Genomic DNA, 12,360 nt, shown 5'->3' with positions numbered 1-12,360 from the left:
GCATGTAAAAATGTCAATCATGAAAGATGAAACCCTGTTGCAATAGGAGGCTAACAGTGGCTCCACTTGGGGATGAATTTTCCTTGTGAAAAGCCAAGAACAGCAAGTCAGACTGCCTTGATGTTCTGTTTGTTGCTGTAGACTGGAAACATTTGTTCTGGCTGCTAAAAATATAAACTTTGAACTATGAACAACCTCCTCCTCAACTGAATTACTGTGAACTATACAACATCACCTGCTTTCTTCTGCGTGCTTGATAATTATGCACAATGACTGCAAATAGTTCTTTTCTACCATGAATTGCTTGTAATGTGACAGTCTTCCTTTTGCTGTTTTGCTGAAATTGGTGCAGAGACAGAGGCTTTAAAACTGGAACACTTGTTTTGGCTGTGCCTTCCCAAATTTATTGCTGCTTCTTAAACAATCGGTCTGCTTATACAAAATAAAAACAGAGTGCTGATATATACAAATAAGACTGTACAAAGATATATACAAAACTGCATTGTGTCCCTTAAAAGGGATCATGGTAATGTTTCAGCATACGGCCATTGACAGGGCCTTCTTCTGCAGTGCCGTCCTCTATAGATCTAAGAAAATAAGTGTTATTTCCCTGAATAGTAGAAATAACCAATGGACCTCTCCATAGAAAATCAAACTTGGCATGTTTGCCCTTGTCTTCCCTTCTTGAGTCCCATCTTAGAACTTTGTCACCAACATTGAAATCCTCAGCCTTAGCTCTCTTATCAAACATCTTTTTAAGCTTTTCCTGCAAAATTTGTGTTCTGTCATAAACCTGTTCTCTGGTTTGCTGAAGATGAATGGTTTTATTGATTCTTCTCTGAATGTCATTTGGTTCAGCCTGAATCTCTTGTAACAGTTTGATAGTAGGAATGCCCGAGGATGAAGGAAATCTAGCCTCCATGCCATATACTAACTCATAAGGGCTCATCCCAATTGATCTTTTGCTTGAAAGTCTGTCTGCCCATAGGGCATTTACCAGTTTTTTGTGCCAGTTCTTCTTGTTTTCTTCCAGCACTTTCTTTATGATGTTGATGAGGCTTTTGTTAGATGATTCAACCAAGCCAATACCTTGAGGGTAATAGGCTGTGGAGTGGCCCAAGGTAATATGAAATCTGTGGCAGAAATTGATCATTTTTTTGGACTTAAAGGCAGCGGCATTGTCAGTGATGATTTTCTCAGGGCAGCCAAATCTGGAAAGGATATTGCACTCAAGGAATTGGATAATGATGGTGTCATTGGCTTGTCTACAGGGAATGGCTTCAACCCACTTAGTGAAATAGTCGGTGGCTGTTAGGATCCATTTGTGCTGGCCTGAGGAAGAGGGATGGATTTCTCCAATGAAGTCAAGACCCCATTGTTGAAAAGGTTGTTCGGTTGAGATGGGTTTAAGGGGTAGGGATAACAGCTTTCTCTTGCCCTCAAAAATTTGGCATTTGTGACATGACATGGAAAAATTCTTTACATCTGCAAAAAGAGAGGGCCAATAGAAACCAACCCTTAAAATTTTATCAGCGTACCATGGGGATTGTAAAAAGATTTCACTGATCTGTGGAGTCGCCAGCTCCGGTTCATTGTCCAGCTGGTTAATGTCTAAGGCTTGGAAGTTTGTTTCGGACATTAGTTTAGCTAAACCTTGTCCTTTTATCAGCTTGGTTGGTTTTATTTCTATGTCATATTCAAGGATGTTCGCAATCCACTTGCCTCTTTTGCCTTCTAATCCCTCTTGAGTCAATATGTCCTTTACAGCAGCATGTGGGACATAGGCAATCACATGTGAATATAAAATGTACACTCTGAAATCCTTGATGGCCTTAACAAGTGCGTAGGCCTGCTTTTCCATTATTGGGTACTTCAAAGGAGCGTCTCTTAAGGCTCGGCTGAAAAAAGCGATTGGTTTTTCAGCTCCTTGTTCATCCTTTTGTAGCAGGACAGCTGCTATTGTGTGGTCAGATGCAAATGAAAATATGATAAAATCTTTGTCAAATTGTGGGCTAGTTAGGACAGGGGTTTGTGTTAAGGCTGATTTGATACTCTCAAATGCTTGCTTGGTTTCAAGAGACCATTTTACCTTGGCATCCTTCTTTAACATATTTCTTAACAATCTTATCAGCTCAGCTAGATTTGGAATAAATCTTCTCAAGAAGTTGATTTTCCCAAGGAATGCTTGTAGCTCTTTAATGTTTCTTGGAAATGGGATTTGGAGGATGGCTTGTATTCTTTCGGGATCAATTCTGATCCCATCCTTTGATATGATGTGGCCAAGTAATTTACCTTCTTCAAGGCCAAACAGAGACTTCTTGGGGTTCAAGGAAATGCCATATTTCCTACATGTCATGAAAATTTGCCTGAGATGCTTGAGGTGTTCTTCATCAGATTTGGAAAATGGGGTTAAGTCATCAAGGTAGACAACTAGGAAGTCATGTATTTCTTTGGTGAAAGCAATATCCATTGCACGTTGAAAGGTAGCACCAGCGTTTTTAAGACCAAATGGCATCTTTACATACTTAAATGTTCCCCAGGGTGTGGTAAAAGCTGTTTTGTCTTGGTCGTCTGGGTGAACAAGTATTTGGTTGAAACCCAAAAAACCATCTAGCAAGGAGATTCTAGATGATCCCACTACCCTTTGTAGGATGTGGTCCATTTTAGGCAAAGGGTAATGGTCTTTTAGGGAGACTTGGTTTAAATTTATGAGATCTACACAAAGTCTAATTTCACCTGTCTTTTTTCTCGTAGGAACAAGATTGGACACCCATTCAGAAAATCTGATGGGTGCTATGATGCCTGCTTCAAACATCCTCTTTACTTCCTTCTCAATCGGGGGAAGAAGCATAGGGTTAATTCTTCTAAGTTTATGCTTGAAGGGTTTCTGGTTTGGTTTTAAAGGAATGGTGTGTTGGATCACCGAGGTGTCATAGGATTTCAGATCCTCATAGCTCCAAGCAAATACATCTTGGAACTCTTTGAATAAGTCAATGTACTTGGGCTTTTGATCAAGTGGTAAATTTTTGGACAGTTTGATCATTTTTTGCTTTTCTGCTGTCCCAATGTTGTGTTCCTCTATATCAGTGTTTATGGGCTGCAATTTTGGCTTTCTTGGCACGTCATTAGCATCAAACATGTCTTCTAATGGGGTTAGGCCAGCAGGCAGAAAATTATCCTTTAAGTCAATGATCTCTGCCTCTATTTTGGCTATATCTTCCAAGTGTATTTGTTTAAGCTATTCTATGTTTTCTTCGTAAAAAATAGTTGGTTTCAGGATTTGCTTGACTGTTGCGGTTGTTACATCTTGCTGATTTTCAGTTGTTTGGTGTTCTGGATCTGTCATAGCATCCATGTCGATGTTAATATTCGAAAACGCATGCTCAAGGGTGAGGAAATTGTTAATCTGGGCATCGTTTTCGAATACTTTCCAGTCTCTAATGTTATTTGGGACTGCGGGCCTATGTTTTATTTCAGCTGTGAAGTGATGGTTTGGGTCAAAAGGAAGTTTGCATGTACTAGCAAAGGTGGCTAGGCTGTGTGCATGAATGTTGTGATTTCTGGAAATCTTGTCAAGCTTGAATTTAGTGAATGCCTGGAGTATATTAGTAGCAGCGGTCCTATAGGCTCTCATTTTGTTGTCATTGGTTACAAAATTGCCTTTCATATGTTGTATGATTAAATCAGAGTCTCCTAAAATAGACACTTTTGCAGCTCCTATAGCTTTGAGGAGTTTAAGGCCTAGCAGCAGAGCCTCATATTCTGCCATGTTATTTGTGCATTTGAAATTCAGTCTGTAGGCATGACCTTCTGCATGGTTGTTATATGTATTATGAATCCAGACACCTGCCCCTACTCCTAACTTGTTAACAGAGCCATCAAACTCTAAATACCAAGTGATTTCTTGCTTATGGTCAGTATCAAGAGATTGAGCTGTTTTAGGATTGGGCAGATTTAAAATTTCTGTTTGGGGAATTTCTTTTGGTAGGCTAGTTGCATTAACTGCTGTGACAGTTTCGTGGGTATGTGCAACCGACTCTTCGTTGATGTGTGCTTGTTGCTCTAGAGCGAAGGGCTCATTATCAATTGAAACATTTGTATCATCATTAAACAAAATAAAGGAATCCATATCAGAGTGGATTGAGTAAATGGGAAAATTTTCAGGCTTGCTCTCACTACTTACCACATATTTCATGAGCGTTTCTCTATACAGTCTCTTTGGTTGCCCGAAGACTGAAATGGTGGCATAGGAAAGGTCTAATTGAAGGGATCCTTGGAGCTTTGCTCCCCATGATCTTGACATGAGCATACCGTACTTTGGTGGAATGTCAGCAACCACTACATCCATGAGGATGGTCTTGTTGGGATATTGGACTAAGGAGACACATAAGTCTTTGATGAGGCCTAGACATTTCACTTGACTTGAGTCAAATGAGTATAAATCTTTGTAAGGTCTTGTAACATCAAGATTCAGTTTTTCCATAACTGCTTTGGGCATAAGATTGTGCGATGCCCCTGAGTCAAACATAGCATTGTGCAAAACTTTGTCATGTATATGCAAACTGACATAAAAGGGTGGGACAGGTCCATGTGTTGATTTTCCATTAACTTCTGGGCCAAACAGCAGCTCTGGGGTGTCATCTAAAACATTTACATCATCCTTAACCTCTGGCATTTGAAGTGATCTTTGAATTTGTTGCCTATATACATCGTGTTTGGCCAGTTCTGAGAGGGGAATGGATATCTTCAACTTAGCTATTTCTGCCTCTAAATTAAATGGTTTTTCCAATGGAGTCTTGGTGTTGATAATGGCAGTTTTTTCTGTTTCATTTGAATTGTCTGCGTTTCGCTCTTGTTTATCACTGCTATGGGAAGTTTTAGCTTGCGGTTTTTCAACTTCAGGAAAGTTTTTGGGAACCCTGTTCGAGCTTTCTTTCGAGGAAGGAGGTGGCAAAGGCTGATCTTTGGAAGACTGTATTTCTGTTATGTCTTCTACCGTCACTTGATGTGGGTTTGGAACAGGTATATCAACTGGTTCTGTTATGACAGCCTTGCCTTTGATCTTGTTGGGCTGTTTGCCATCCTTTGTTTTGCTAGGTTCGGAAATGTCAATGGTCCTAGTTCTCAGCTTATATTGTTTGTGTACTTCATACACAGCAGTATCATAACCCTGTTTAAAATCAAAAGACTCACCAGATTTAGTCTGAAACTGATTGTAATCGGGTTCATTTTGGTCTTCTTGGGACAGGACAGTTTGGTCCTCGCCCTTTAGATCCATTAAGTTCATGTGAGTGTCCTCTATGGGTTCACCAGAAGTAGATCCTTCAACATAGTTATCTTGAAAAGGGGGTCTTATATCATGGTCTTGGGTGGGTCTACCAACATTTGTGTTCTGCGTTTTCCTAAAATTTGGGTTCCTTATGGTATTGGACTGCTGTCCTTCCCATGATGCTTTTCTCTCGACATTTTCTACTCTTTCTCCCAGCCTTTGCAGGCCACTGATGATAGCATCAAGCTTTTGATCAAAAGCTGAGGGTTCTTCCTTAAAGGTGGTTCTTCTTTCCATTCTAGCTCTGTTTCTTTTGGCAATTAAATTGGCTTCTACGCTAACAACAACATTTTGCATGTCCGCAAGGGTTTGAGGAGCTCTTTCTTTTAATTGGTATGCCATATCCGGGTCGAATCCATCGGGAAATTTGTACAAGGCAAGGTCAGGTGGAGGCCTTGAGTTTTGTGGTATTGCGTTATATACATTATTGAATCTTGCACAGCACTCCAAAACAGTCTCTTGAGGACCTCGTTTGATCGTATCATATTCAGCTAGTATGCGCAAGGGGTCTTTCTTTTTCTCCCATCTGTTGGTAAAGGATTGGTAAAGCTCATCTAGGGTGGTTATGGAATTTGTAGCAAGTGATCTGAACCAAGTTCTTACATCACCTGTTAAACTCTGAACAAAAATTCTCATTCTTACACTATCATCATCTATCTCGTAGTTTTCAAAATAATCTTGCATTTTTTTGGTATGCTGAATGGCTATGAAAGGACCGGTGCTATCAAAATATGTGATTTTAGATTGGTACTCTTGAGGTAAAGCCCCAACATTAGTAGGTAATTGCAAGGGTGCATATCTATTAGCCATATTGGCAGGTATAAGTGGAACAACGGGGATAAATGGAACAACTGGAGTAACGGGGATCACAGGAGTAACTGGAACGCTGGAAACAACAGTAGTGTTAGTATGTGCAGTGAATGAAGGTGTGGAAGAAGTACTATGGGATGTAGATGATGAACTAAGGGAAATAGGGGTTGACCGGAACAAAACCTTGACAGGAGTCGGAATACAGCTAGGGTAAGCTGTTTCAGGGCTCAAATCAGCAAAATTTTCCGGTCTTTCTTGCTTCCTAAGGATTTTCGAGATTAGGTTAGGGTTTTCAAAAACAGCTGGAGGGTTGGGATCTGGATTTGACCTTGTATATCGTGGATTTTTCTTGGGAGCCAACTTCCGAATTGTTTTTTGGGTATTTTTCCTGGGAATGTTTTTGTAATCAACAAGGGACTAATTAAAATTTGGGACAGCTTATTTGTAACTTAAAACTAGCATGAAGATTGATTGAAGCAACATTTATTTACTCCTGTTAATGCAAAGCAAAAAACAGTTTCAAAGGCTTCCTGTCTGACATTTAGGCTTCATCTGTAGTTTTAAGAGATAAACAACAATTGGAAAGATTGATTTATGGTCTTAGCGGAGCTTTCTTACCTTCTTCGTGAAACTATCTGAGGAAGTTCCCCAATGGAGTCGCCATTATGTTATCACTCGGGTTGTCCTTAAGCTTCGGAAAAGGATACGGCCGAGGTAACCACAGACCAACTTTGGACTGAAGGTTCTAGCCAACCTGCAATCAGAGAGGGCTCTCTCTTTTATATTTAGCTTTGTTGAAAAGGATTTTAGGCTAGGTTTTGAGTTCAGAGGGTTTTTGTTTTGTTTTTGGTGGGAAAATTGATGTCTTCAGACAGAGAGGCAAGGCATAGGCTGGGAGTTTCAAACCATTGGGCGTGGAGTCGAGGAGGAGAACTGCTGGTGCACTTCTTCAGTCACAAGAGAGGGAAAGTGGAGCTAGATAGCTGCGCATGAAACAATATTTCAGGTTTAAGTGATGGAAAGAATGCTAAGTAATGAGAGGCAGTTAAGAATCTCTCAATCAGCTTAACAGATGGGGGTAACAGAGCTCTACCTAGGGGCAGTAAAGAATCCCTAGATAATTGGCTAGCACAGGTGAATCGGGGTAAATATGAGCCCGGGGGAATTCACATTCATAACCAATTCATTCAGAGGAAAACATAAAGAAACAACAGAAATTGAGCATAGAGTGTACTTAAACAAATTCTAAGCTATTCTTTCTTTCTGCTATCTAGATAGTGGTAAACAATAAACAGAGGTAAGATGCACTTATTGCTTCAGACTGCAGCACAAGAATTCCATCTTCATATCTCCAAAAACATTCATTTACAACAGACAGTTTGCTCTCCAAGCTTTCAACAATCTTTGATTATAGAAAAACCCAGGTATACAAGGCGAGTCTCTAGTGAAAATTCTCAATTTTCCAACCCTTGTAACAATGTCGAGGGCGATATATATAGGGAAAAAAAACTCTCTACAACTGCTTTTATTACAACTTGACCTAAATAGGTCTGAAAGAAAGATGATTACTTGACCTAATCCTATCCAGAAATAAATGCAAAAAATATCTCGGGCTGCGCTCAGGGCTGCCTTATCAAAAACTGAGTAAATGATGTAGTCCTTGGCGGCTTGGTGCAGTGTTTTCTGCAATAAATGTGTATGGGTTTCTGCTTCTTTGCTGTCGGTCTGCATTTAAAGCTTTAACTGTGATTTGAGGGCAAGGATGGGCTTACGCCTCTTGATTTGACTTTCTGGGGGGCTCATCAATGTTCAGGTGCTTCGAGCCCCTAAAAAATCTTGACTGATACTCTTTGGCTCTTCTTCTTCCTCTGATACTCTTTGACAATAAACTGGGTCGCTGTTTTCCTTTGCTGTGGGTCTAATCACAAATTAATGGCCGTTGTTCGGCCTCTGTTTCCTCTAGAACTGTCTTCTGCTCCTTCTGGCAAGCTTCGCGAAGAAAAATGGGTCATTCGGCGCCTTTCGGGCTTCCTGGGGCTGCAAAATGAAAAGATTCCCTAAAGATTCCCCATTTCGGCCTAAAGAATCCAGCGATGAGGCGCAAATCGCTCATCAAAAACTGCCTCAAAAACTGATTTCGGGGATTCGAAGTGCGATTTTTGCTCCTTCGCGCCAAAAAAGTGATGATGATGTCAGCATGACGTCAGCGATGGGACCTCGTACGGTGGGTGACGTCAGCGATGATGTCAGCATGATGACGTCAGCATGATGATGTCATCACGTACGGACAGTGACATGGCAGGTACGGCGGCTCTGATGATGTGGCAGGACACATGGCAGGTGACTCGGCGGTACAATGGCAGGAGGCCACGCAGGCGGATGACGTGTCATGTTGACTGGGCAGGGAGGTGACGCAGGCTGGTGACGTCACAAGGGAAATGGCGGTAAGCGGTTTTGGGCGCACCGCCTTAGCTCCTAGGTGGTTTTGGAGGGAGGGGCTCCGCCACACCCGAGAGCTTGACGCGTGGCGGGAGTATGGCGATAATACCGCCCATCTCCCGGACGCTAAGCTTCGGGCGGTTCAGGGATGGGAGGGCTCGTCAACCGTAGATCTGCGGGGCGGACGATACAACGGCTGGCGGCGATGGTGAGTCGGCGGGGGTATACGGGCAGGGAATATGCGCGGGATATTTCGAATTTAATAAAGCGCGCGGGTGGGTTTAGACTTAGGGAAAGGCGGGGTTTGAATTTATATGGGCGGGTTAATGTATTTGCGTTCGAGACTTAGGGTAAGGGGTGAAACATGGGTTTAAAATGAGCGCGATTAATATTTTATGTACAAACTTTGGGTTAGGGGTGGAATAGAGGGATTTTTGAGGGTTTTAGGGCTAGGGAAGAGGCTGTTAGCATGACCAGGTGTCATCTAACCCCTGTTATGACTCGGATGGGCTAAAAACAGCCCCAGGTGGACCATTTTTTCCCGGACTTATAAAAATATGGCTATATTGCCAGGGAGGGGATATTTTACATAGGGGGATTTTTATATACAAAGTTTTAGTAGGGGAAGGGGGAAAACTGATAGGGAGTTACATACTAGAGTTAGTAGTTAATATGGAGATGATAAGCAGGCGCCAAGGTCAGGGACCTTGGGCTAATTTTGGGGAAAAGATTTTGAAAAGAAATAAAATCCTTGAGTGAAGCAGATCTTCACCAAGGCAATCTGATGCGGAGGATGATGGAACTAAGAGGAATCAAGCAGATCTTGACCTCTTTGGGGAAATTAGTAAGTGACTTAAGGAATTAGAAGAAGGGGGAGTTAGTGATGTCCACCTTTGAGCTCCTTTGAATGAAAACTGCCTGCACTGTGATCCGAAAAAATATACACTTAGTAACACAAAATTGATCATAATTCATCTTTCTGCAACCTCTCAGCTACCTACCTAGCCTACTCACCTAACATTTTTTCTTCTTCTTTTTTGGTTTGGGTGCACTTAGACTTGCAGACCCAGATTTACAATTTTTCTTTTTAATGTTTCCTATCTAGCTCTACACTTATTTCTGCCAGGGCCCAGATTAAACAGTTGGGTCCCTTTGATTCTCTACCTATCTACAAATCTGCCAAGATTAAACTGTTTGGACGGACACATTTCTCTATATTCTAAAACAGGAAATTGAAACCTAGGAAGGCCAAGATTAGACTGTTTGGACCTTCCTTAAATGAAAACTCTTCAAAACTGGAACAACTCATCAAAATTGGAATCAGCAGTGGCATTTGGACTAGCACACTTCATGGCTTTCTTCTTTGGCTTCTTCTGGAAATATGGAACACTGCAGCTTGCAAAGTATGACATATTTGGCATGTAAAAATGTCAATCATGAAAGATGAAACCCTGTTGCAACAGGAGGCTAACACCAGCTACGGAAGTGAACATTACAATCAACCACCTCGGGTATTTGAAATGTTTTGTCCTCCCACCGAGCTTGCATTTGGTTAAAATAAGCCTCCTTGATTGCATGTTTCCTGGAGGCTTTCTTCAGTCTAGCAATTTCAAAGTTTGCCAATTCCAACTTCCTTTTCAACTCTTCCACACTATCTTCTTCTTGAAGGGTAACTGCTTTGCCTTTATCTTTTCCTTCATGAGACTGTGTTACCTCCCCTGTTTCATCTGCTCTTGGCAGTACCTCCTGTATGTGTTTAAAATTCCTCGTTATGGGTCTTCTTGGCTTAAAGACAAATTGAGCAACCTGATCATCAAACTTGAGTTTTTTCGAGGCTTTGACTCTCTTAGCCTTGTCTTTTCCTGACTCTATCAAATCTGCTTGAACCAGGGGAGATTCTTCAATATCAATGGCTTGCAGTAAATCATTCAAGTCTCCCTTTGAAACAGGGCTTTCTTCAATAATCACTGACTTGCCTTTTTCTTTAGCTACCTGGCTTCTAGTCCTTCTTCTTTGGACTCCTTCACCTGTGTTTGATTCATGTGCACCTTCTTTGATCTGAGTTTTCTCTTTAAGGGACTGCTGGGGTGTATCTTGGATAGTCAGTGGCTTGGTGGATTCCCTTACTTGTTTCCTAGCCTTCAACTTTGCAAACCTCCTGGATCTTGTTTCTGCCTGATGACCAGTTGTTGTTGGAAGATCTTTTGCAGCTTGAGGACTGAGACCGGTCTCGTTCTTGAAACCAGACATGAATATGAATGTGGGCCAGTCCCTACCTACTCTCTGGAGTTCATGCAGAACGATCAACTTAATTAAACCGTGGTGAAACAATGAGGTCTCACAGGCTTCTTTCCTTAGCTGCACCTTATCACACATTTTGCTTAAGCTACGAAATAAGTAAAAAGGTAAATCAAGGGATATATTTCCTATAAAATGTAGCAGAAGCTTGAAATGATATGAATACACCTTATTATATCTCCCTTCACAGGTAAGGTACCTATGTATATAGGTAAGTAGATTGGAATATGAGTCCTTGACATAATTTCTAGGTACAGACTTATTTAAATTTGAGTCAATGTACTCCGGCTTTAGAAATTCTCTGCAGGGGGTCATATCAAATTTAAAATTTTTAAACCAATTTTCTTGTCCCCTTGGAATCTCAGTAACTGTGGATATTACCTCTGGTGAAATTTGCAATTCAAGCATCCCAACCTTTGAATTCAGTCCCGTGAAATTCAAGGCAAATTCCTTGGTGATTTGTGCATGACCTCCTTGGAGTTTCTCACAAAAATTCCAACATCCAACCTGCTTGAATGCATGCTCAACTTCTTTGTTTTTCAAGATAATGTCTACACCTTCAGGTTCATTTCTCAAACATCTGCCTGATCTGTGGTCTTTTCTTTCTGCAGATCCCTCCATGAGACTTCAGCGTAATGAAGGTTTGAAATACTAGCGCTGCTCAATCTTCAATCTCTGCCTCGCTTGAATTGCTGCCTCGCTTGATAACTACCTCGATAACAATGCATTCAAATTGAAAACTTGCAGACTTGTTCCTCATGCAACGAATACAATAATAATTAAGACTGTGAATACCTGGCTTTTCTTGGAACTTGTAATCCGAGCGTACCAAGGTACCTAGCGGTTGTAATGATGGAGATAAGCGGTTGGACATGATATGTGGAGTGTATAAGCTGACAGTGAATGATGCAACCATAACTGAACTTGACAGATTTGACAGTTAGGAAAGATTTGCTACGGATTGCACGAATCTCCGATTTCGTAGCGCAGCCAGTGTAAAATCTGGATTATGCGCTACGAAATCACCTAAAACATGTTGCGCTGTGAAACTGCTAAAAAGGATTTATGTGCTGCGAAAACACTTCAAAATGATTTATGCGCTACGAAATCACCTAAAGAGCTTTGTGGCACATAGTAACCTTTGAACAAAGCTGACACATGGTTATGAGACTGGTGATGAATGAGAATGCATAGTTGACCTTTATTTAAGTATACCATCAAGACTCCTAAGACTCAAACTCTAAGGCAAACAAAAATCAAACTTAGACTAGCACCGAACCCTTACCATCAAACTAACGTGAGCAATTTGGGGATTAGAATTCTTAAGTGATATCAATTTATATATATATATCTATATCTATATCTATATATATATATATATATATATATATATAGATATATATATATATATATATATATATATATATATCTATATCTATATCTATATCTATATCTATATCTATATCTATATCTATATATCTATA

The sequence above is a fragment of the Pinus tabuliformis genome, chromosome 4_2 (genome assembly GCF_031772625.1).
Source record: "Pinus tabuliformis cultivar Carrire ecotype Pingquan chromosome 4_2, CPIR1, whole genome shotgun sequence".
NCBI lineage: Eukaryota > Viridiplantae > Streptophyta > Pinopsida > Pinales > Pinaceae > Pinus > Pinus tabuliformis.
The sequence above is the reverse complement of the archived record's forward strand: the minus strand, read 5'-3'. Positions refer to the sequence as shown.